At 45.2% G+C, this 27050-nt stretch overlaps 1 long non-coding RNA gene across 4 annotated transcripts in view; it reads left to right on the forward strand.

Moving 5' to 3' along the window:
- Window positions 1–26171, forward strand: part of LOC117199642 (uncharacterized) — a 299525-nt gene extending 273354 nt beyond the window's left edge. For 3 of the 4 annotated variants that reach the window (XR_007472976.1, XR_007472975.1, XR_004480910.2), the window contains one exon: window positions 23534–26171. This is a non-coding gene — a long non-coding RNA (uncharacterized LOC117199642). Of the gene's footprint in view, window positions 1–8071; window positions 8192–23533 lie in introns of those variants that run through there. The other variant, XR_004480909.2, reaches the window with a different exon arrangement.
- The last annotated feature ends 879 nt before the right edge of the window (window positions 26172–27050 follow it).

Consider the following 27050-nt stretch of genomic DNA (forward strand, 5'->3'; position numbering starts at 1 on the left):
TAGCTTTACGGCTAAAGAAACAACATATATACCTTGATTAAAAAATACTTTATGGCTAAAAAATGCTAACCATTATCTGAGCCTTCAGGAGTTGTAATCCTTTTGCTGGTGGACAGTCTTGCAATATTTCAAACCCTCCACCAGGTGCCCACACCCATAAGAATATCAATAACTTTCCAAGTGCAAGGGTCTTATTTCATTTCTTAAGCAACCACATGGCATTTTTATACTGAGAACTCTCTGCCCCTCCCCTCCACGGCCTCATGTCATCCCAATGTCTCAGCAAGGTCTTGAAATCTTGAAAGGTCAGAGCCCTCGAATCTGTGCTGATTTGGGTCACCATTTCCTTGAGATTTCCTTTGCCTCTTCTTTGATTAAAGCTGTGTTTGCCTCGCCTCCCGCTTTTTAAGCAATTACACTAATTAAGCTAATTTTTCTTTGTTCTCTCTTTGCAATTTGCATAAATGGCAAATTTATATATAGTGTCCTTAATTCTCCTTTAACTGCTCTGTAATTAACAGGATGCTCAGGCTAAATATAAATAAGTACAGAAGGAAAAACAGCCTTCTGCTGAAATACCGATAAAGGCTGGGAGGAAAGAAAAGCAGAGAGGGGAAAACAGTTCTAAGCCCTGCTCTAAACTCATTATGCCTGATTGGGTCACAGTTGGAGGAGACTAGCTAAAGGTCAGCGGCTGCAAGAGCGTCTTTCTGAGAGCCCTGCCACCTGGAGCAATTTCAGGATAGAATTCGGGCTATTTGCTTGCAGTAGTAATACTGCACTATTTTTCAAGGGAGTAGAGCAGCTTGGCATGAGGGAGACAGTGGTATGACAGTCAGTGGGGCTCAGTCTGGGGCCCTGCTCTACTTCCGACCAGTTGAGTCACCTTGGGCTAAGGAACAACAAAACCCAATACCTGGGCTTCAGGTGCTTTCCAGGCAACACGTACTATAACACTCAGTAACCCCCTAATCCCATTATTTCCCAGATATAAAAATATTCCCACGATAGAGATGTGCTTAAAATATACTCTTAAATCAGACGAAGTCTTTCTTCTACAAATGCACACTCATATACTGACACAGGGCTTATGCAGTAGTCCTTTGGGAATCAGCTTGGTGTAGTGATTAAAAAGGTGGTTCCTGGGGGCTGGTCTCAATTCTACCTCTAGCTTTAGCTCCGTGACCTTGGAAAAATTGCTCAACGTGTCCAAGTCCAAGTTCTCTTTTCTGCAGAGTGGCATACAACACACTTGTGAGGCTGTTGGCAAGATTACAGAAGCAGCATTAACGTATCAATACTTAGCACCGTGCCTGATGCCAGCAAGCCCTCAATACCGTTTAACGTTCATATTTGTCAGGTCACATGTTTCAGTTGGCATTGGTTTCAGGTGAACATCATTGGTTTCAGAAATTGGTTTCAAAAATATGGTTTCAGAAATACGGGGTCTCAAGACCTAGAAACTTGGGTGATCCAACCAAGGAACCATGGGAAGACGTGTCTAAGAACAGAACTGTCCTCTCCTCCAAATCTTGGAGCTGTGATCATAGTCATTGTAACAATATCAATGCCTCATTTGTGTGTATATTTCCTGAAAAGTCTACAGAGTCCACTCTGTGACTGGGCACACAGAGGGATGAATGAGACAGTCCTCAAGGTGGGGAGATAGACAGGTTTTAAACAGTCAATTCCGAAAGGGTGAGTGAGAGCCGTGCTGGTCTCACGTGTTGGGGAGTCAGGGTCCCTGCGGGGACCAGAGGATCCAAAGAAGGTTGTGTTCATACCATGTGTTCACACCATTTCTATATGGGGAAATCTCTTAGGACTTCTCTTCCCCCAATTTCTTATCTGTGTTTTTTAAAATTGATGTTTTGTATACAAGTATCCCCTACTTTTCGAGAGTTCGCTTTATGCCACTTTGTTATTAAGGAAAACTCACATTAGTACCTGTCTTTGATAACCAAAAGAAATCAAAAATAGCATTCAGCGTTTGCTTTGCAGTAGCCATTATAGAGGGAGTGAGCACCCAGAGAAGTAAGAGCTGCTTCCCTGGGAACCACACTCAGCATCTCAGCATGGAGCCACCATAGCTTTGAACTGTGTCTGTGAGCATCTGTGCTTTATCTTCATTTATTTTGTGCATCCATGAGCAAGATGTGTCCTAAGGTAATTGCTTCTTTGCTTTGCACTTTGGCTTACGAAAGGTTTCAGGTAGTGGGGATACCTGTATTGTTATATTATATATTAGAATGTGCATATAATTTGTAAATAAGTAATACATATGCAGAGGAGTGTGTGCTCAAAAGGTTTTTACTGAGATCAAAGGATACAATGGAGAATCAGCAAAGGGAAGATCAGAGAAAAGAGGGTTAAGTGAGGAAGGTTTCCTGGAAGAGAAGCTTGGAAGCTGTAAGCTCCATGAAGGTAGGGGCTGCTTCTCTCCTGTCCCTTGTTACGTCTGCAGCATATAGAAGAATGTCTGGCACACAGGGACACTCAGGATCTGCTGAATGAGTGGGTGAGATAAGGGGGTAGGAGGGGAGAGGAGATGCCCCCTGAATTGCCCATGCTTTATGGACTGAATGCTTATGTTCCCCCAACTTTATAAGTTGAAGCCCTAACCCCCAAGGTGGTGCTATTTGGAGGTGGGACCTTAGACAGGTAATTGGGTTAGGTGAGGTCATGAGGAGGGGGCCCCCACAATGAGATTAGTGCCCTTGTAAGAAGAGAAAGAGGCAGCAGAGCTCACACTCTGTCTCTGTACACTGAGGGAAGGCCACGTGAGGACACAATGAGCAGGTGGCTGTCTGCACCCCAGGAAGAGGGTCCTCACCTGAACCGGACCATGTTGGTGGCACCCTGATCTCACAGCCTCCAGATCTGTGCTTAACTCACCCACTCTATTGTATTTTGTTATGGCAGCTGAGCTGACTAAGAAACCATGGTTACACAACCTGTAACATGGTCATGACCTGTGTGATTTCTGAAATCAGAGAAGGAAGAGACATGTCCCAGGAGGGGGAAGGTCATGGACTAAAGTGCATAGGCTGGAGACAGCCTGTGTGTCTGGGGGGCCACAGCAGCTTCCATAAAGTGGGAGGCAAGAATGAGGGTGATGACATGGACAGCTCCACTCTGACTTGGGCTAGAATCCCACCTTGGCTTTTAGCAAGAAACTTGGGCTCTCTAAAAATCATAATAATGTCTGGTTGCTCAGTAAAATGGGATTAATAGTAGTTCATGGTGTATTTATGAGAAACAAGATAATGTGTGTAAAGTACCTTCTGTGCCAGCATGGTGTTTGGCACAAGAAACTCTTCCAATAAACCCTTATTGGGACTTCCTTGGTGGTCCAGTGGCTAAGAATCTGCCTTCCAATGCAAGGGACATGGGTTCGATCCCTGGTTGGGGAAATAAGATCCCACATGTCATGGGGCAACTAAGCCCACGTGCTGCAACTAGAGAGAAGCTTGCGCGCTGCAACAAAGAGCCCACGTGCCTCAAAGAAGATCCCATGTGCCACAACTAAGACCCGATGCAGCCAAATAAATAAATAAATATTTAAAAAAAAAAAACAACTCTATTGATTGGCTGAGGCCCCTTTAATCAGATGGTCAGCAGGGCATCTTTTAGAAGACTAGAATCATGGCTGGCATCAGTTAGCAGAAATTGTTCTCCATGAGCGGATGTTTCCAAGGATCATTGAGAGTCTCAGAGATACTTCCTTATTTTCTGCCTGCTAGAATTCAAAGATCCCTTGTTTCAACATTACATCACTGGGGAAGTACTCAAAGACTCAATTATAAAAAATAAAAAAAAAATTTAAAAATTTAAAAATCCCAAAAGAGTTTTTTCATTTTGGTTGGGAGAAATATTTTCAATAATTTGGGGGGATGGGGGGAATCTCTTCTACTAAGTTGTTTTGTGATAAATATTTTAATGGTGTCAGGAGGGAAATGCCTTTTCTGCTGAATGTAGCTCATTACAGGCCCCTCAAAGGAAGCCTTTGTTAGCATCCCCAGTAGCTGATGAGTGCTGCTTTAGCATGATGTGAAGGAAAGAATACAGATTTTGTCTGAATTCCAGGCCTATTTCAAATCCTGGTCATCCTTTGTGTGACCTTGAAAAAGTCAGTTAAACTCTTAGTTCAGTTTCTTCTTCTGTAAATGAGACTAGAAATACTTCCTGCATAGTTTTGTTGAGAAGGTAAGATAGGATAATGTATGCAAAGCTTCTACAGAATAAGTGGTCACTAAATGTTATTTCTCTCACTGGAGTAAAAGTTTGATTGTTTAGGATCCCAATTTAGGCAATAGTTTTCTCAAAAGGCCAGCTAATCCCAAGAGACCCCCAAGGAAATACCTCTTGATATTTGGTTCAATATCATAATCATCACTTTTCCCTGTTAAGAGATGAAGTACTCACACTGTATTAGACAGCTTTGCCGAGTGACAAATGACCCCCGAATCTCAGCTGCAGATGTTGATTTCTGGATCACGTCATGTTGAAAGTTGAGGTTTGTTTGACTGGCTGTGCGTCTATCCTTGAGACTGAAGAGAAGAGCAGGGAAGTCAAATCAGATGTTGGGGGAGGTCATGGAGAGAACATGACCACCATACGCCCTGCAAGCTGGCACAGGGCAATTGGAGGCTCCTCACCCACCCCCTGTCCTTGGAATGCATTCTCTGTCCCCTGTTCCCACAGTGGAAGCTGTTCCAAAGAGAACATGAGCTGCCTTGGGAGATTATGTGTGGTTGACATCATCTGGATGGTGTACGTGACTGAACCCCGTTAAGGCCTCTCTATGAACACTTTTTTCCTTTTTTTAAAAAAATTTATTTATTTTTATTTTTGGCTGCGTTGGGTCTTCATTGCTGCATGTGAGCTTTCTCTAGTTGTGGTGAGAGGGGGATACTCTTCATTGCGGTGCACGGGCGTCTCATTGCTGTGGCTTCTCTTGTTGCAGAGCATGGGCTCTAGGTGCACGGGCTTCAGTAGTTGTGGCTCACAGGCTCTAGAGTGCAGGCTCAGTAGTTGTGGCACACGGGCTTGGTTGCTCCATGGCATGTGGGATCTTCCCAGACCAGGGCTCGAACCCGTGTCCCCTGCATTGGCAGGTGGATTCTTAACCACTGTGCCACCAGGGAAGCCCTCTATAAACTCTTAAGATTTGGGATTTCCCAAAGTGTTCAGTGGGACGTTATTAGTGTTTCCTAAGCTGATTGGAGAGCAAGATCTCCCCTCTCCCTTCTTACCTGATCATCCGTTACTTGGAACACACTCTGGGAAACACTAATTTACAGCACGTAATTTAAGTTTTAAAAGAACCGGTGAGGTGCAGAAACCCCCCATTAACTAGGCAGAGAGCCAGCTGGTGGGGGTGGTCAGTGGTGGATTCACAGGGCCAGAAATGAACATGAGTGGTTTCTTCTGAGCACAACCCATGATGCTGGGCCTCAGAGCAGTGACAGCAGGGAAGTCAGGTGGGAGAAGACAAAGTCTGCATAGTGGAGACCAGACCCAGTAACAGCAACTCTGTGTCTGGCTCAAAGAGTGTGGCCAACACATATATGTTGAATGACTAAATAAATGAATGGAGTGCAGGATCAATGGTGGGAACTAGGGTAGGATAGGTTTGGCAGAGGGAAACAATAAATGCAAGTTGGGGACCCGGAGGAGCAGAATTGAGATATGAGGGTCTCTTGGACACTCACCTCACCTACTCCTACTCTAGCCATGGCTTCCCCAGCTTCTCACAAGTGTGACCGGGCAGCACCTCCCCTGAGGCACCTGCCACCTGTCTCTTTCCTTATGTCCTGGACTTCTCTGACCCCAGGGTGGAATCTCTGAGCACTCATGCGTGTGCCACTTCTGAGATGCTTTCTACAGTCTTCCACAATGTCCCACAATTGGAGCACCAGTTGCCCTGAGTGGCCATCTTGCATCTGTGTTCAGCTCCTCTCAGCTGGAACACAGCTTTGCGTGGGCTCTCCCTCTTCGCCGCCCCTCTGTTTCTGGCCCTGTGTCCCTGCTTGCATTATATATAAGCCACTTACCCATCAGTCTTTGTCTCAGGATCTGCTTTCAAGGAATCCTGGGCTTAGACACAAGACGACCAGTGGCTGAGCTCACCGTCTGGGACAAGTCGGGGCAGGCCCTGCACAGACAAAGGCAGGAAAGCATCATGGTCAAGCACATGGCTCTGGCCTGGGACTGCCTGGGTTTATATCCCTACAGAGTTGTGGTGACTATTAAACATGTTAATGAGATCAGTGACATAGACAGAGTGCTTTGTAAGCATTTAGCTGGGTCCAGCTGGGGTAAGGGACCAAGGGTGGGTGAGACAGTAAGATGGATATTAGCGGCTATATTTTAGCCACACAGATGCTGAGATTCAGAGAGGTGGAGCAGCTATCCCACACATGTGACCAGCTGCTAAGGGGCCAATCCGGGAACCCCAGGTCCACGTGACACCAACACATGTGCTCCTCAGACTCCCTGCCTGACTTCTGCAGATTTCTGGTCCTTGGGGGCCTGACCTCAGGTGACTTCTCCTTGGCCTCTTCTTAAGAGCTTGTGGGATGTGCTTTGTTGGTGCGTTTCCACATCATCCATCTGGTGATTTCCCAGAGCAACCTTCCTGCCAACCCACCCCTGGGGGTGATGTTGAGCCTGAGACTCGCTGATGCTGATCTTCTCCCTCAGCTGGCTCTTGCCTAACACACTCCCTGTTGGGTCGGGTTCCTTCCTGCTGACTCTCGCTGTCATCTCTCCACATTGTGGTCTCCAGTATGGCTGAGTATCGTCAGCATGAGAGCCAGTCATCAAGGCCACCTGGGGTTGAGTTCCAACTGTGCCAGTTCCTGGCTGTGAACCTGAGCGAGTTACTCAGTCCCCGGGTCGAGCTGCACTAACTCGTCCATGTAATGAGTGTACTATGATCTGCAGAGAGGGTCCTTCGTGAGACTAGAGGTGACCTGTGTCCAGTTCCTAGCATGGTACCTCCAGGGACACAGTGGATAGTCAGGATGTTAGTTCCATGACCTTCTCCCCACACCTTGTACATAGATGTCCCCAGTATCCCCGAATGATCAATTTCTTCACCTCATGACCTTCCCAACGCATGCCAGAGACCAGGTTTTTTTTGTTTTTTTTTTTTTCTTGCCTGGCTGGGGACTTACTACAGCTGTGGTTGTTTTAAGACACCCTTTTGGATCGACTCTGGAACCTCTTTGAAGGTGTCCCAGAGCCCCACCACTGACCCCTCCTTTGGCAAGAGTCCTGTGTCCACTGAAAACTCTTCTTTCAGCTCAATACAATGATACCAACAAAGTCCCTGGCTGTGCCCTCGACAACGGGATGAAAGTGCAGGGGTTGGGGGGCAAAACCTGGGTTCTGGATGGAGAGAACCCCCCTTGGGGCTACCCTGACCTCTCTCGCTAGTGCCCTCTGCTGTCCTGTGTGTCCTACCTCTGCTTCTCTGCTTGAGGGCTTTTTCTGACCTCACATGAGCCACCCAGCCTGCCTGTCACTGGGCAGCCCCAAAGTGCAAGGCATTTAATGCCTCCCATGGGAAACTCCCAACCAATGGGAAGGAGAATCCACAGATAAATACTGCAGCTTTGCCGTCAGCCCTCAGTGGGTCAATTCTCAAGTTCAATCCATGAGGTTCTTCAGAGGGTCCTCTGCGGGACAGGGCTCCAGCTATAAACACACGCTGCTGTTGACCTTTCTCCTTTTACTGTCTCACTTTTCCCATTCCTCACAAATGTTTCCTGCAATCACCCTCCAGATAAACTGTCTTCCTCCTAGACCTTGATCCAAGATCTCTTTGCAGGAAAATCCAAACCAAGATGCATGTAGAGTGGAAGGGCAAACAGAGTCTGTGCAGCACAGCACAGAAGGGGGTCTGAGTTGTGAGGGAAACAGACATTCTAACCCAGTGTGTCAAGCTCAGCCTGAAAGCAAGCCCAGAAATAATGGGAAGACCTAAAGGGGGGAGCCCCGCCTTGGGGGTGGGCGTGGCCAGGGAAGTCTTCCTGGAGAACATTTGAGTCCCATCTTCTTTCAGAAAGAAGTTGTCATTCTCAAGACTGAAAATCTTGTGGTGCCTGAAGGTGAGAATTCTGTTCCCCACCTCGTCTCAGCGGGTGAGGAGCTGGTTGGCCAACCATTTGCAATCCTTCACTCCTCCTGCTATGTTATTTATTTATTTATTTATTTTTTTTTTTTTTTTGAGGTACGCGGGCCTCTCACTGTTGTGGCCTCTCCCGTTGCGGAGCACAGGCTCCGGACGCGCAGGCTTAGCGGCCATGCATGGTTCATGGGCCCAGCCGCTCCGTGGCATGTGGGATCCTCCCGGACCGGGGCACAAACCCGTGTCCCCTGCATCGGCAGGCAGACTCTCAGCCACTGCGCCACCAGGGAAGACCCCTCCTGCTATTTTGAAAGGCTCTTATATGCGGGAAAATATCCTCTCTGGGGAGCCCTTGCCCTTTCATGGTTTGCCAGACACCTCCTCAACAGGGTACCCAAAAGCCTGCTGTAACCCATTGAGATTCCAAAAGGAAGCAGATCTAAATGGAGGGTTGGAGTGAAAAGACCGTGTTTATCATCGCTCGCGGGCACCTTGGCAATCTTCACCGGAGGAATTTCAGCACCACGTTCAGGGACTGCCAGGAGATGGGGGCGATTTCTCACCTGGGTGGCAGACACCTCTGTTGAATAGGGAAAGGCTCGTCATGGAGAACTGGAAGCTGATGCGTTCAGGGCAACTGCCCTAACTGGTTCTTTGATGCTTCTCTCTTAATAACCTCAGTTCTGACTGAGTGTCACCCGTGTGATCTTAGAGATAAGGGAGCTTAGAAGAAGAGAGGATTTGGGGCCTATGGTTCAAATCTCTCATTCATAGTGGGAAACTGAGGTCAGAATGGGGAAATGACAGGCCCCGGGTCACGTAACGTGTGAGTAACAGACCAGAGCCCAGTTAGCGATTTCCAACCCCAAAGGCAAAAGAGCAGGGGTGGTAGATAAGTTTTTAAGCTCTGGCCTGATTTGTTTCCCTCCAGAAGTCTTCAGACATTCTGCTGGATTCTAATATCCTCAAGGGCGGAGGTTCCAAAGGCCAGTCTCGCAAAAAATATGACTGTAAATCAATGACATTTCACACACGTTTACTGAAGGTCAGTCATAAACATGGCTGTGTGCTACATGCTTGATAGAGAAAGGTGTAAAAAAACAAAAGCAGGGGAATTCCCTGATGGTCCAGTGGTTAGGGCTCCACACTTCCACGGCAAGGGGCACGGGTTCGATCCCTGGTCAGGGAACTAAGATCCTGCATGCCACATGGTGTGGCCATCACTCAATCAATAAATAAATAAACAAAAATTAAAAATTGGGCTCTGGGGCTTCCCTGGTGGCGCAGTGGTTGAGAGTCTCCCTGCCGATGCAGGGGACGCAGGTTTGTGCCCCGGTCCGGGAAGATCCCACATGCCATGGAGTGGCTGGGCCCGTGAGCCATGGCCGCTGAGCCTGCGCGTCCGGAGCCTGTGCTCCGCAACAGGAGAGGCCACAACAGTGAGAGGCCCGCGTACCGCAAAAAAAAAAAAAAAAAATTGAGCTCTGTCCTCAAGATTTCACCATTTGTCAGGAGACATAGACTTGTAAACAATTGGTTATTATACATTGTGAAAAACCAGCCAGAGATGATAGTTCAGTACAGAGATAGAACAGAGGAGAAAATCACAAGGGTCTTCATAATCATCATCACTGTACTGGGTTGAATAGGGTTGCACAAAAAGTCATGTCCACCCAGAACCTCAGAATGTGACCTTATTGGGGAGCATGGCCCTTGAGTTTGAACTTTCCGGACTTCAGAACTATGAGAGAATACCTTTTGTTGTTTTAAGCCCCCCTTTTGTGAATTTTGTTATGGCGGACCTAGGAAAGTGAGATAGGCATCAAGCCAACAGGCTTGGTTTTATCATGAAGGCTACGGGGAGCAGATGAAGGGCCGGTTCTGTCTTTGATGTAAGGCTGCCTCATCTTTCTATGCCTTTTTTCTGCCTTTCTCCCACCACTCAGCCTCCAGGGCACCCCTCTCCATAACACACCTGTATCATGAACCTGCTGTACAAATCTCCCACCTACAGAAGACAGGCCAGGCCCACCCACCGTCCAGGAGGGTGTCCTGCCTGCACTCTTCCCAGCCCTCCTACGTCACCCATCCTCTGAAAGGAGAATGGATATATTGAGCAACTGCATCTCATGTAACTCAATCTATCAACAACTCTGTGGAACGTGACTTCATTTTATAGAAGAGGATGTGTCAGCTTCCATATTCCCTCTAACACATCTCAGGAATCTCCTCTTGGTTTACTTGACTGACAACAAATTTTCCTACCAATGACTGACTGGACTCTAGGTGTGAAAGGCTGGCTGTGCCTTAATTTTCACCTTTCCTAGGTGACATTCACCTTCCAACAGGGGAGGCTGGAAATGCAGTGCTTCAGTCCACTGGTTCCCTGCACTGGTTCTCAGCCCTGGCTGTGTACTGCAATTACCTTTGTTACGAGGTTAGAAAAAGTTCCACTCCAGAGACTCTAGTTTAGTAGGGCTGGATGGGCTCTATCAGCTGTACTTTTAAAAAAATCTCTGTAAGAATTCTGAGTCCCACTAATGGTTGTAAAGTGCTTCACCTCTTAAGAGTTCAAGCGCTGGGACAGGCTACATTTGGGGTTGAAAATTTTTGAAGTAGATGGGACTCAGAAACATTGAAACCGTGCTGTTTCAACCTGCTGTCCAAATGCACCATGGCAATAGCAGTAATATTTCAAACAGGTACCAATTATTAAACTTCCACCAGGGCCAGACGCTGTGCTTGGTTCCTTAAACATGTCTCTAATCCTCACAGTGGCCACAGGATGCGGTTTATTTCCATTTTATGAAGAACTGAGGTTTGGACAGCTCCCGTGCTCCATGTCAAAGCTGGCTCTCATTGCAGTACAGACTACTGCCTGTGCATAACCCCACACTTTCCTCACTCTGGCTTCAGCACGTGTTTTCCCACCACCCCTAGAATCTAGCATAGCCTTCACAGCCATTCTTTGCCTCCTGTCCCCTCCCAGGGACAAAGCTGCTTACAAATGTGCTCGGAACTGGAGAACAGACAATTAAATCTGTGTAAAGCCCTTGGCTCCTACCAAGCCGACTTACATAAATGCCCTTTTCTGGGTCTGGAAATCCTTCAGGTTTTTTCTCCACTATGAACATCTTTCTTTTCACACAATTACTCAAAATCCATCTCTTTAATCTCTTCTTCCCAGACCTTCCCTCATCTTTAGACTTTCTCTCCATTCGTCAGCCTGTAGTAAACATCAGCCATGCCTAGTTGAATGGTTTATAACATATTTACAAGATGCAACAAGCTTACACATGTTATATCTCATAGAACCCTTACAATAACTCCCCAGGATGGTACTATTATCCCTAATTTTCTGAGGTCCAAGAAGCTAAACTGTGACTTGGTCAAAGTCCTATATTTAGTGATGAGAAGAAAGGGGGTTAGAACACAATATTATCTCTCCCCAAATCTGATACAGTATCCGTGACCCACACTAAAGAGTTGCCCAAATGCTAGTATCACAGTAAGACCTCCAGTTATATACTCCAGGAAAAAATCAACATCTTGGGGTATTTACATACTTAGTCAACTTTTCCTGGCTGTCCACATGCAGTGGGCCCACTCTTCAATCAAGGGACACCTAGTGGATGCCCACTAAATGCCCAGCGCTATTCTAGGTACTAAAAACATTATGGCAAATAAGATCCATTCACTGGACTCAAGGTCTGGCAATCTACTGGGTGACAGGCAACATAGAGCGAGTACAGGGACATGGGTACAGTGACAGAGACAGGCACACATTGTGGGAGCCGTGAGAACTGGCTTCAAGGGATCAAGGGAGGCTTCAAGACAAGATGGCCCCAGGTGAGGTTCTTGAAGGATGGTTAAGAATTAACTGACAGAGATAGAAGAAGAGTCCACATGGAAGGGACAATATGGCAAAGGCTTGGAGTCAAGAAGCAGGCTATGTGACTGAGTGGGCGTGTATATGTGTCCATGCACATAGGTGTGTGTACATGTGCATGTGTGGTATAGCAACAAATAGCTCCCCATGGCCTGAGGATTGAGTATAAGGCAGTGAGGAGAAAGGGGATCTTCTTCAGAGGATCTTCTTTCTGGCCCTTGTTATGTTGTTTGGACTTCATCCAGGTTGTCATGGGGAATTAGGATACAATGGAGAGACAGGCATTTTACTGTATTATTTTTTATGGTAGAAATGTTCAAATATGGAAAAAATTATAGATAGTATTATTATGACAAGTAACCACGGACCCACCACTGAGAATCAACAGAGGTTAATATTTTGTCCTATTTGCCTTAAAGCTTTTTAAAAAATATGAAGGCATCAAAAGTAGAGTTGAGGTTCTCTTCTTACAGCTTCTTATTGCTGCCCCCCCCCCAAGAGCACATACTGTCGTCAACTTGCTGTGGGGATGAACTTTCCTATGCCTGCTTCAAGCATTGTGCAAGTTTCCATATACATTGCCTTGTGTGTTTTTGCAAGTTACATAAATGGTAATATGCTGTATGCTACATTTTGTTACAAACACAAATATGACTATATTCATTGATATTTTCTATAATAAGCAATGGTGGGGTTTGGGGGGGTTTTGGTCTTATTAAAGAAATCCTGCTAACCCATATATCATAATATTTTCCTATTATTTTTTACAAGTTTTACATTTTGCTTTAATTCATGTTAAATTTGCTTTTGTGTAAGGAAGGAATTAATGACGTGAGGTCGAAATCTAATTTTATTGCCTTCCATATGTTAATCAATTGCTCAGTATTATTAATTGAACAGTCCTTTCTTGTCCACTGATTTGTAATTCCAATTTACTTTAAAAGTTGCAATATCTAAGTGACTTTATTTCTGGGATTTGCTTTCTCTTTCATTGATCTACATGGAAGGTCGTTTGCAAAAACAGCTGCAACTATTGTAGTGGAGGCCAGCTAGGAGAAGGGTAGAAAGGGCTGATGTGTCAGCCAACAGTGTTTGACAAGTTGTTTTGCTCCTTAATCCATTAAGGTAGAATTTGATAATCGATTTTTCTAATATTTTTCCATTTGGTTTTTTCTGTGAGTGTTTATAGAAGGGTGTGTGTGTGTGTGTGTGTGTGTGTGTGTGTGTGTGTGTGTTTAAATACCTTGCTGGAATCAATTTGCTAATATTAGGATGTTTGCATCTTTGTTCAAAAATGATATTGCCAATAATTTTATTGTCCACTCTTATCTTCATCTATTTGTTATCAAGTCTAGACCGGCCCCATGATTTGAGTCTTGCAGTATCCACCAACAGTGGTCTCAGTTTCAACTAGACATTTAGGTTCTAGGGCTGAGTCCACAGGCCACACCTGGCACCAGGTGACATTGAAGGCTGCGGGTCATACACACCTGTCAGCAGGACATCTCTCTTGGGTGGGAGTCTTCGCAGCAGCTGACACAGCAGTTACTGGCTATTCTCAAATCACCCAAGTGACAGCTCAGGTGAAGGGAGAGAGACCACCTGGGTGGATTTAGGAGCCATCACCTGAAATAAGAACCAACAAAGTTGTAACAACTCCGTAGCCATAGCTTCTATATCCCCATAAAGGACAAACCCAGTTACAGATTGCCCCACACAGGAAGCTCAAATTACAGCATCCTGCCAGGTATTTATAGCCCATCCACAGTCCTCCCAGGAATGATGCATTTCATCAGTCATGGAGTTTCTTTTTCTTCCCTAACTGTAAGTTACATTGCCTGGAAACAGTGCTCACATTTCACCTTTAGCAGGATTTCAGGGTTAACACCCGGTCAAATTTGTCCATCTAGAAAGAAAAGGTTTTTCTTAGCCCTTTTCTCTCAGCTAGTTTCCCTCTTTCTAGTCTCTAGAAGAGCTTGCATAAGATAAGAATTGTTCATTCTTAGGTTTGGTAAAACTTGGAATTATCTTGTACTGTTGCTTTTTTTGGAAGGGTAGGCAGATTTTTGACCACAAATTTAATTAACTGAATGGTCAATTCAGGTTTTTCTATCTCTTCTTGAGTCAAGTTTGGTAATTTTTATTTTTCTGAAAATATTAATCTCATCTCAGTTATTAAAATTATTGTCCTAATACTCTTCACAGCATTGTTTAATGATTGCTAAAATGCCTCTGAAACTGCAGCTATGTTCCCTTTGTTGTTATAAATATTGCTTATTTGTGTTTTCTCTTTTTTGTAGAGCAGTCTTGTCAGACAGCTATTTTATGGATCTCTTCAATGAGCTACCTTTCCAAAAATAAATATCTTTACAGCGTCCTTATTTTCTATTTAATTGCTTTTTTATTTTACCTTGATTATCTTTTAAAGTTTCTTTCAGTTTACTCTATGGTTCTTTACTTTTAGTTTGTGTATTAAATATGTAGCTTCTTAAGATTTAATTTTTTCCAATACATACATTTAAGACAATATATTTCCCTCTAAGTATCTTTTAAATTGCATTACTCATGTTTTAATATGTAATTTTATCATCACTCACTTCTAGATTTCCATTACGAGTTCTGCTTTAATTCATGAATTATTAATTGTGCTTTTCAATTTCTAAGCATATGCTGTGTTTCTTTGCACAGTTTCACTCCGGCAAGGTGGTGGCTGTCTATTCTCCTTACAGCAATAAAGCAGAAGGTTCCCAGAAAAAAAATTATGGTGGAGGTAATAAACATATCAGGTTTATCTCAGAGAAAAAAGATAGAAATAACTTTGCTAGATCAAGTATACAACTGCATAGAATAGTGTTTACTTACAACTGAGTTTAACCTTTTTTTTTTTTTTTTTTTTTTTGCGGTACGCGGGCCTCTCACTGTTGTGGCCTCTACCGTTGTGGAGCACAGGCTCTGGACGCGCAGGCTCAGCGGCCATGGCTCACGGGCCCAGCCGCTCTGCGGCATGTGGGATCTTCCCGGACCGGGGCACGAACCCGTGTCCCCTGCATCGGCAGGCGGACTCTCAACCACTGCGCCACCAGGGAAGCCCTAACCTTATTTTTTTATGGGTATGTTGTCATTCAACCAACATTTATTTACAACTCAATATATGCAAGAAATGTGCTTGGGACTGAGGAGACAAGAAATCAAATGCAGAAAGAATTCTGTGATAGGGACCAGCAGAGAGTCTACAGGGTGAGAAAAGGGGCACCTAACTCAGAGAGGGCTGAGAAATGAGGCTCCTAGAAGGGGAAGAAGCAGGTCAGCCAAGTGGTGGAGAATACTTCTCCAGGTGGAGAATACTTCTCCATGACAAATGCATGGAGAATCACAGAGTAGGTGGACTTAGGTAAGACCCAAGAATGGCCCTAGCATTGAGTTACTTTTTAGCAATGCTTAGAAATAAGATGAGAAAAGCAACAGGACTTAGAATAGGATAGACTTCTTGGTTTTGTTTTTTTTTTCCTCCCCCTTTGGCTGTACCTCGCAGCTTGTGGGATCTTAGTTTCCTGACCAGGGATCGAACCCATGCCCTCAGCAACGACAGCACACATTCCTAACCACTGGACCACCAGGAAATTCCCAGAATAGGCTTCTTAAGTGATGGTTTGCATGTTGAACTTCCCTTCTATCCATAGCCCTCTAGCCTCTCCAAGGATTCATGATGCTGCTTCCTTTGCTATGAGGCCCAGGTGAGCAGTCCTTATCCTAACTTGCAAGGGAAAATAAGAACTAGCCAGTTTCCAAGCAACTCAAAATCGTTCAACACTCTCACACCTCCACAGGTGGAGAACAGAAACAGCATAGCAGGGACTGAGTTCTCACCGCCTGCCGGGCGCTGTGCTGGGTGCCTTATAGCATTATTATCTCATTGAATTCCTCAAGAGTTGGAGTAAGTCCTGCTGCTATGCTTCATGTTACAGATGAGCAAATTGAGTTTCAGGGTGCTACGTACCTGCTCAAGGTTGCACAGCTGGAAGGTAACTGGAGGAACATTGTCATTGGTTAGGCAGCCCGCAGCGTCGGCTGCAGAAGCTCCAGTTAATAGTGTTTTATTGCTCTTTCCTGTTTTGCATTTATCATCTGCCAATTTATACCCATGTATGATTAATTTAGGAAGAGGAAACAGTTATTACTTAAAAAATAATATTTGTTTGGTAGAAACTCTTTCAAAGCCGAATATCAATCATGATGTTTCTTCCATTGAGCTTTAAGGTTCTTCCCTAGAGAATCTCCCCACTGTTCCTACTTCTACCCTTTGGGGCCAACCAGAGAGTCTGAATAGTATCGTATGTGTTTCAAGGAGCAGTGGGGATGGCAAAGAGGACACGGACTGAGGAGATATTAGAGAGACAACCTTGACAGAATGGTCCCCAATATGCTCTGTTTTCCGGATGGGTTTGCAGCTCACTGGAGGTGAGACAGATGCCCTGGACTCCCACCTGCCCCATCACCATGCCTGGCCCATCATGTATTACCTGCAGGTTTCTCCTGATGAAGATTAGTTCTGACTCCAATTTAAGCCAGAGGATGCTTCATTGCCTCTTTCTACGGGCTGCGTGGGCAGGGGTGGCAAAATAGGGTGTCACTCAGTAAAATTGGGTAATACAAACTAGGTGATACGGTTTTTTGAAAATGTGTCTCTCGTGAAGAATGCGACATGTGGCAGCTTTTCTCCACAAGAATTAAGTTTGACAGTGCTGAGAAAGGAGATGGTTTTATTTTTCGGCTGGACTTTTTAGGGTCTTGGTGCTTTTAACGGATCTAGATTTTTATTTTATTTTATTTTGTTGCCACCTTTGAAATCCTTGAAGACTGGTGTCCCCTGATCTGAATTTATTCAGCTTACCATTGGTAATGAAACACCATTTAATTTTACCTCTACAAATGTATTCTACTTTTCCTGTTCTCTGGCTTTCTTGAAAGTTTGCAGAAATATTTGTCACTGGCCCCCATAATAAGGTCCCGGATTAGGATGCACTTGTGGAATGAATGTCTTTATCATATAACTTCCCTGGCTTTCTGCACGTTCATGCATTTTTCGATTATGAACCGCCATGTGTATTCAGTAACGAAGATGGATAAAAGAGAGAATGTGAGCTGGTTAGCAGGGCCAGAGTCTGAGGAACTAAGAATATTTTCACTTAACTGAATTGGTAAAATTATGGACAATATTTTGCTTTCAGAAAAAGAGGAAGACCAAGCTCCAGTTTCTTGGGCGTACACCATGACAGGAACTAATTTGCCTATGAGGTCAAGGTTAGAAGGAATCTGTCCCATTTGCTCTTTCCCTTTCTGGAGGCTCCATGACTGTGAAGACCCATTTCATGGGAGGCTGGAAGCAATCCTTCTGTAGTTTTGGCCCAGCTAGAACAGGATTACAGGGGCAAAATACACTCAGGAGAGGAAAAGTCAGAGGAGCTATGCAGTCACGTCCTGAGGAGAGGAAGACACCTGAAGTACCTAAGCAGTATTGATGCTCGTGACCCCACCTCCACCCCCCAACCACACCCACCACCCAAATGTACCCGGGATTGCCTGAGAATTTCAGTGGCCCAGGGCAAGCCCAGGGCAGCTGGTCAGGACTTGGCTAAAGGCTGAGCCTTTTTTCAGTCAAACTAGGAACAGGGTATGTAAGCAGATGGGGTATGGAAGGGGAGGAGGGTTCCAGCCAATGGAGAGGGATGACAGCTGCTTTAGGAAAGGAAAATGTGAGAAAATAAAAAGATGCTTAACGAAGAAATTTAGGTCTGGGCATTGGTATATGTGATTTATTACTCTTTGTAATCTTAAATAGCCTTCAGAAATAATACTTAAAAACAAACAAACAGGGCTTCCCTGGTGGCGCAGTGGTTGAGAGTCCGCCTGCCGATGCAGGGGACACGGGTTCGTGCCCTGGTCCGGGAGGATCTCACATGCCATGGAGCGACTGGGCCCGTGAGCCATGGCCGCTGAGCCTGCGCGTCCGGAGCCTGTGCTCCGCAACGGGAGAGGCCAAAACAGTGAGAGGCCCGCGTACCGCAACAAACAAACAAACAACCTTTCTCTTTCAGGTCTTAAGAATTGATTTGTGATGTGACAGAGGAGGAGGTAGTTTGGAGTGTGTGTGTGTATGTCTGTGCATGTGTGTTTGTGTGTGTGTGTGTTGGTTTGCTTTTTTGATGTTTATGTGGTGAAAAATGACTTACGTCTAGACTGAGGCAACCCAAGAGGTATAGCTAAATCCAGATTACAGCAATAGACAGGGCTCAGAAACCTTAAAAATGGCTCAGAATAAAGGTGGGCGATGCAAGTGTCATACACATGATTTCCTCACCCTGCAGTGCCCAACCTGGAGGATTCTGTTCCTAAAAACCTTCTTGGATGAGAATTTCAGGTTGAGAAACTAGAGTTCTTAACAGGAAAGGATGAGAGTTGATAGTAAATCAAGGAAACACAAGGGACTTTTGTACATCCTAAGTGAATAATGAGGAACACTGTACAGTTGGTATCCGTTTGCCATTTCTTATTCCTAAGTAATTTTTAAGGATCTTTCTTCCCTGAAGTTTCAAAGAGATGCTTGCAAATCCCTTATGAGATGCAGGTTGAACAAGCACAGCGTATGAAGCAGTTAAAATGCGCTTGTGGTTTGCTCTCCCACCACTTCTTTAAAATGTATTCAACGGGGCCATCTTCTCCTGCCCTTGGAAGAAAATAAGGTTAAGTCCAAGACCTTTCTGATAACTCTCTGATAACTCTCAGGTAATTGGCATTTCCATAGCCATTTTAAGTCTCAAAAATTAAGTGCCCAGTCAAAGGTATTCGCCAAAAGTCTACACAAGATTTGGTAGTGAATCTTCCTTCTCCCCCCGGCTCAGACTTTTTTAGGTTGGAAGCCCATGCAGGGAAAGGTGGGGAGTTTGGGACTGACTTCTCCATTCCTCTGTCTTGTGCTTTAACAATTTCCAAAACCACAGCTTCTCAGCAGCTTCTGACTGCTCCAGTATGGGAGGGGGGAAGAAGGTGAGGTAAGAGAATAGGATGGCATCTTTGGATGACACTATCATCGGCTGCCCTAGCACCCCAGGACCTGGGAGGAGTATCGACATTTTGGGGCTCTCAGAAATCCTACCACTGAGAACTTCCCTTGAGGCTCCCCCAACCCAGCTAGAAGCAACTCAGACCCTAGGAACCCAGGTTGCTGATAATAGAATCCCCCCCGCCCCCCTGGGAGCCTGATGAATTGAAACATTCCCACCCTGGCTTTCCCTCGCCGCAAAGAGTCCCACACCAGCTCATGGGAAACACCAACATCCTTTTCTCCAAGAATCACTGGGTCCCTGCACAGCAGGATTCCCAAAATTCCACCCCCAAAGCAGCATATTAGCCCTCTTCTAACCTCTGCATTTCCTGATTGGGAATCAGACCTCAGCTGCAGGGAACATACTTCAAATCTCTTAGAATGATTCCATTGAAGGCTCTTACCACACTTTAGCTGGGACCCATGAATACAAGGGCATCTCTGAAGAAGGCTCCTCGATAATTTCCCTCCTTCCATTCCCCTTAACTCCCTTTAAATCCTCAGTGAGGAGGAGGGTCCTAGAACTCTGGGACAGGTCTTCTGACATTTCCTTTGCAAATTCCCAACCCAGAGATCTGGCTTTGAATTTCTTGTCTGTTATCAGAGGCTTCAGTTTCAACATCCTATTACAAATTTGTTTCAAGATAATTCATATGCCAAGAACTTTTATTTTTTTTCCCTTTGGTCTTCCATCCAAATGTTTCATGACTTTATAATTTTATGACTCCGTTTCTAAGACATATTCCCTAAGTCACAAGATGGAGTGACTCATACCTCGTCTGTACTATCTCTGAAGCCCAAAAAATATAGGATGGCTGTATAAAGCAAGTCTGGGTATTCTAGAATTTCAAGTAAAGGGAATTCAGAATAGAGAGAGGATTTTTGTGTGCTAATAATTAAAGGGAGAGACTTTTGCATTTTTTCTGGGAAGATGGTGACTAGATCCAGGTAAAAGTACTTGAAAAATTAAGGTGAGAGATGGAATTATTTATTGACCATGACCTTTATAACAAACATATCACTGAATCCTCAAAACAGCCCTGCATATCCCCTGCCATTCATTCTTTTTTTTTAAATTAATTTATTTATTTTTGACTGCGTTGGGTCTTTGTTGCTGTGCGCCGGCCCTCTCTAGTTGCGGCGAGCCGGGGCTACTCTCCGTTGCAGTGCGCGGGCTTCTCATTGCAGTGGCTTCTCTTGTTGCGGAGCATGGGCTCTAGGCACACGGGCTTCAGTAGTTGTGGCACGTGGGCTCAGTAGTTGTGGCTCGTGGGCTCTAGAGTGCAGGCTCAGCAGTTGTGGCACACGGGCTTAGTTGCTCCGCGGCATGTGGGATCTTCCGGGACCAGGGCTCGAACCCGTGTCCCCTGCATTGGCAGGAGGAGTCTTAACCACTGCGCCACCAGGGAAGCCCAGGTTCATCCCTTTTATGCAGAGATCCCAGCATGCTGAGCCCCTGAACTGACCTCGGTTGACAGTAGTTCAGAGTTGGAGAGCAGGATCCTGACAAGTATTCAAGAGGCTGAGCCTGGAAAAGCGTCAGTGCCAGGCTGAGGAGTCAGGAACTTTCCTTTTTAAATAATATGAGCTCTCATTTCTTGGATGGCTACTCCGTGTCATAGCTGCATTATTATGCTCTTTGCAACAAACCTCTCAGGGGAGGACAGCGGTAGACACGTGGCAGAGCTGGGATTTGCCATTGGGTCTGCAAAGCCTTCACTCTTTACAAGGGAAGGGCTCGGGGCAAGTGTGGAAGTTTCAAACCTGTGTGGGAGGAAAAACCCAGGCATGTTGTGAAAGAGAGAAAGAACAGGATGCTGTTGAAAGAGTTCTGGTGAGAAGTTACGAAGGGCTGAGCCAGGGCAGGGGCAGTGAGGACTGTGCTCTTCAGAGACACTGCTGAAGCGGTTCTTCTTTCAATCAGTTACTGGATACCCCGCTGCCCTGTCCCTGAGGGTATTTCAGATACATATGGTCAAGTTGTCAATACCGGATCTCTTTCCTCTGCTTTCTTCTTACCAACTCACTGGCCCAGATCAGGGCATCAGAAGAGTGGGGGAGGTGAGGCAGTAGCAGGGGTTGAGGGGTGCGATGCAGGGTCTCTGGGGGACTCTGTGGCTACAGAACTTCCTAGGCTGCTGTCTGGGCAACACCGATGTCAGTAAGTGACCCAGAAAGAGTCTCTTTCCAAACCACAGCCCCAGCTCCCCCGACAATGCTTGCTTGCTTTTCCAAAGACAGCACATTTCACGTTTTACAAGTGAACGAGGCAGAAGTCAAATTTTTTTTGATAGATTGAATTCTAGCAACTCTTGAGTGCTGGTAGGAGCCAGGCAGGAGCCTGTGACAGGAGGGCTTACAGATCCTGCCCGCTTGGCATTCAGCATCTGAACGGGAGCCACGATCAGGTGGGTCCCTCGAGCTCCCAGCAGCCTGGGAAGTAGGCACGGCAGGATTTACCCTCCTCGCCTTGCAGATGACAAAACAGTGTTGAAAGTAAGGATAGAGCGCTCTGACTTGCGCCTTGCAGTTGCCCTGCGAGGTGGATTCTCATCACCACCTTCACTTCACAGATAAGGCGGCACACTACAAAGATTCAGTGATCTCCCCGAACTTGTGCAGCTGGGTTAGGTGCAAACAGCTGTTCCAGACCCCATCAGTTGGCCTCCAGACAACGTGTCCTTCCACTTCTGCTGACACCTTTGCAGTAGAAAAGCTGGGGTGTGATTTTCAGGAAACGTGACACATCACCTTCTCCAGAGTGAAGACTTTTCATACTTTTAAAACTGTGTAAGACATTCTGCCTCTAGTACCTTCTGTGTGGACCTGAAGCCATTTTATGAGTGGAATACTATGAAAAAGGCCACCAATCTTTATGCCCCCATGCCTTTCAGGAACCAAGAATATTTTTCCTTTCTAAAGCAAATTAAATATTCTACCAGTGAAGCATAATTTAACAAATCTATGAAAATGAAGCTTGGGCTCTCATTAAAATGAAAGCCATTCATTTACCTTGCCAACATTTGGGGAAATTTTTCCATGACCTACTGGATCCTGAATCACCCCCAAAGCCTACAATCAAGCCATCTGTGCTATTAGACTCCCAAACTCTTTCTTCTTCAAATATTATTAAATTTATAAAATCTTGAGTAGAATGGCTTTGATCTAGTATTCCAGGATAGAAAAACCTCATTAACTTAGGTATTCCTAATTCACAAAAGGTGGAAATCTGGGCTTGAGGTGGGCTGAAGTTGACTTTCTAGTTTGTACTTTTCTGAAAGTCAAATGTTTGCAGTTACAGAAACTCATCTCACTTCTGACGTTTTCTGTTGACACTGATCCCAATTTTTCTTCACATTGGTTCCCCTTCTCTTCATCTTGATTGCTTCCTCAGTAGCTCTGGTCGCTGTCTTGATCCAATTCCTCCAGCCTCCCATTTTTCAATGCCCAAATCAAGTCTACGTAGTGCAGCCGGATGATTTGTCAAAAGTCCGAATCTGCTCGTGTCACTCACCTAAGAGAACATCTACACACCTTCATCATCTACAGGATGAAGTCTGATCTCTTCTGCAGGCTGCTGAGGACCTTTATGATCTGCATGGGTCTCTTTTCTCCAGCCTCATCCCTCTTTACGGTTATCTTTACTCTGAGCTCTACTTTAGCCACGTCAACCACCATACTTTCCCCACTCTGACTTACTCTTCCTCGTCCTGTGTTTCTTCTCATGCTGGTCCTCCAACTAAACAGTGCCCCTCCTCTACCTCTGCTAAGTCTTGGCCCTGACTCCTATTCAGGAAGTCTAAACTCAGACTAAACTCTAAGATCCTCTAGGAAGATTGCTTGATTTCTCAATCCTGAATAGGAATGAATCCTCTATGTGCCTATAATCCGCTGTTGCTTCCAACTTTGCTGATTTGTCACTGTGAACCGTCATTACCTATTAATTTATCCGTATCCCTGATGAGACCATCAGCTCTTAGAAGCTGGAGTCATCAGAAGGTACCATCGGGAAAGTACCTGGTGCACGGTAGATTTTCCATCCGTATTACTTGGATGAACAAATGAGCAATGATGAGCACCTCGATGAAACTTCAGATGAACCCTGCATATAAGGAAGCTGCAGCTTTAGTGATTATCCCAACCAGGTGGGATTCTTACTTCACTCCATACTTGATTCACCTCCGTGTCTCCAGCCATACCAGCATAGTACGTTGGGCATACTAGGTGCTGTAAATGTGTTGCATGAATAATAGTATGGGACAAGTAGGGTCTGGTGATGAGCCTGTGGTTTTCTCGGACCTGGAATGAAGTGTGGCCACAGCGCTGGCAGACGTGGATAGAGCTCGGCAAGTCCCGATGTCCTAAAAGTGAGTCCCGTGGTCTCTATTTTTGTCCTCTTCTCTAGGGTCACCTCAAGAAGGATTGGGAGAAAGTTAAAACAGCTGGGTGAGTCCATTAACAACCAATAATCTGGGAATGCTGCTGAATGCTTTGAAACTGAAGTAGCAATAACTCCCCACGGGTCCATTAACCTGCAGCCAAAATTAGATTATGTAGAAATAACATTAAATAAAGAGCCACAGTCCTCAGTTAATTGAAAGGCAAACTTGTGAATTATACGATCATTCTCTTTGAAAGGCAGAATATTCCATCGCCCCAAGACCCTTGGGGCCATTCTTGAGTGTCCGGCTTGAGGTTCATTTTAGAGAAAACACATTTCCTACAGGGACACTTTAGCAATCTATTCGTTGTAGAAAACAGTTTGAAATGGGGAAAATTAAGAGCTTTGGAATGAGACCAAGGTAAGGCAGGTTTAAATCTTGGATCTGCCACATCCTAGCTCTGGGACCTTAGGGAAGGTACTTAATTCCTCTGAGTTCCAACCATCTTGTCTGTTTACGAAGGATGGTGGTGGTAGTAACATGTATCCCCCAGTCTTCTGAGTAAGGTTGGCATGTAAATAGATCATTGCTATACAAAGAAGGGAGTACATTGAAAGAGAGTAGTGTGGGAGCATCCAGGGGACCATCTCACCTGGCCAAGATGATTAAGAGATGCCACCTGGGCTGAATCATGAAGAATGAACAGGGGAAACTGGATTAAGAGGTGGGCCACTAGTACTTGCCTTGGAAGTCACATTTACTGGTACTAGGTCCCGATTGCTGAAAACACAAGGAGATGGAGGTCAGGTTACTGATCAAACTCCCTCCTTTCTGCTCTCACTTCTTTCTAAGCTTCTGTATTTACTTCCTTCTATCCTTCCTACTAAAATTCTCACGTTCCTTCTCATCTTGGCTTCAGTGAAGCCCGAAGAAAACTGTCAGCAGCCATTCTCTCGGGATTGAGGGGAACAGATCTTTTTGTCCTGTCTCTTCCTGGCGGCGCCAGTCCCTGCAGAGGACAGAACATTGTCTCCATTTCCCTCTGCCTCGGGCAGATGGTGGAGAGTGCAGTGTATTCCCACAAAGGAGCACGCTGTCCTTGCTCTAGAGTCTGTGGGCGAGTCCTACCACGGAAGGCAACCAGGACAATTTGGAACTCTGCACCTGCCTTTTTAAAACACAGGAGCATTCATGACCCGCAAAATCCCATGGCTGACCCATACCTGCATGGGCCTGAGACACTAGGGACCGAGGTCTTATGACAGGTGGCTCTGGGGAGTCACTGCACACTGAACACTGATGGCGGTGGCAGGAGTGATGCTCATTATCTCTATTTTATGGATTAGGAAACTGAAGCTCAGAGAAGCTTGGTAATGTTTTCCCAAAATTACACAGCAAGATTAGGCAGACAGAGGTGACATGCCTGGTCTTCTGAATCTAAATCCAATGCTCTTTCATGATGATACCTTGTCCCTGTATATTCATAAATATCTGGATTTTGGGTAGATAAACAACCTGGGAATTTGATTATATTTTTACTTCCTGGTTTTGGCTTTGCTTATACCTAAATTAAGATCCAATCTTTGCCATGTAAAATCTGCCCCGTCTTCTGTCATTCTGTGTCTTCAGTGGGGGTACCACTCTCATCCAAGAAAAAAGCCTGGTCATCATCTTAAACTCTACCTACTCCTCAAACCCACCCAATCCTCTGCCCACCACTTACAACGCACCCCAGGTCCTGTAGATTTGACTTTCCAAATTCCTCCTGAGTGGTCCCTCCTCTCCTTTACCTCCCCCCAGGACACTGCCCTACCCCAGACTCTTTCTTGTCCAGTAAAGCACAACGACCTTCCAACGGGTTGCCTTTCTAACGAGTTTCCCCTCAACGAATGCTCCATTCATCAGTGAGATGATCTTTCAACACCACAATAAATACTTTCAATGACCATTCATTTCCTAAAAAAAGCAACTCTCTACATAAGAACATCTCTGAGCTAGGCATGATGCCACAGTCTGCACACATCTCTAATCCTTAAAATAACTCTACAAAAGAAGTCTTGTTATCCCAATTTCACAGTTGGTAAGTAGCAGGTCAGGACCTCCAATAAAGGGGGATTTGACTGCTCAGCTGTGGTCTATTCACTGTACCGCACCAGCTACCAGCTACCAGCTAAAATCCAATCTCCTTAGCATCAAGTACAGCCTTGCCTCCTGCCACCAGAGCCCTCTCACGCCATGTTCTCCAGACATACCGCCCTTCCTGCAGTTCACCCATCTCTCCAGGTGGTTTTGTATTCCATAGTTCCACACATGCACTACCTCTTCCTGGAAGGCCTTTCTCTTTTCAACTGCCCTTCCAAACCTCACTCAGTGGGCAGCTAAGGTTCAAACTCAGGACATTCTCACTCCAGTCTGTTCTCTTTCCCACTGTAGAGCCCTGCATCCTTCCCACGTGGACAATTTTTGATTTGTTCTAGGTTATAATGCTGTAATTGACATGGATGAGGAAAGGGAAACACCACTGGGGACTGTTTCACTGGGTAGTTAACGTAAAGGGATAGGTCTTTGTTGGCTTCCTCTGGAAAATTATTTCAAGATTTAGATAGCTAGTGGGAAGCAGCCGCATAGCACAGGGAGATCAGCTCGGTGCTCTGTGACCACCTAGAGGGGTGGGATAGGGAGGGTGAGAGGGAGGGAGACGCAAGAGGGAAGAGATATGGGAACATATGTATATGTATAACTGATTCACTTTGTTATAAAGCGGAAACTAACACACCATTGTAAAGCAATTATACTCCAATAAAGATGTTAAAAAAAAAGAAAAAGAAAAATGTAGAGGAAACAAGACTTGATTCCCTGGTCAAGCTAATTACTGCCCTCCTAAGTCACACTGATGAGATGGCTTCAGGAAAAGAATGGTTCTCCCGCTGAGCTGCAGATCAGAGAGTGCTTGAGTTACTCTCAAGGGGTGGGTGGGGTCATTGCTGGGCTGGAATGCACTGTTTCTTGAGGAATATAACACCAAAATTGATCTATTAAGTGTTTCTGTGTGGCGAAGAGGTCTTACTCCTCAGCAGTGAGTGACTCAATGAAAGGGGGGATGTGTGTGGTTTGTGTGCGCCATGCTTTTGGACTTGTCAATACCAAGTTTAAGGACAAAGAGAATAAACAGAAGAAAGAGTTCGCCTTTACAAAGTTATTTGAACTACTTCACCACCTTCCTAACCATCACAGTTTTTCTGTATTCACACACTGCCGGGTCTCTAATGTTTTTCCTTTAATTTCACTTAAATCAATCTGATTTTAAAGCTTTACTTAAATCAATCTGATTTTAAAGCTTTACTATTTCTTAAGGAATAATATTCATAAAATCATGGGTTTGCTTTGCTAATTACATGTTTTCACATTGAATCAGTTACCAGGTCTTTGGTTGAAAACAATTGAAAAAAATTCCAGCCATCTTCAGCAAAGAGGTTTTACTGGAGGGATACTGTGGCTTCAGATAACTTGCAGGAGGCTCGAAGATCCAACTCGAAAGCA

Source organism: Orcinus orca, chromosome 17 (genome assembly GCF_937001465.1).
Source record: "Orcinus orca chromosome 17, mOrcOrc1.1, whole genome shotgun sequence".
Classification (NCBI taxonomy): domain Eukaryota; kingdom Metazoa; phylum Chordata; class Mammalia; order Artiodactyla; family Delphinidae; genus Orcinus; species Orcinus orca.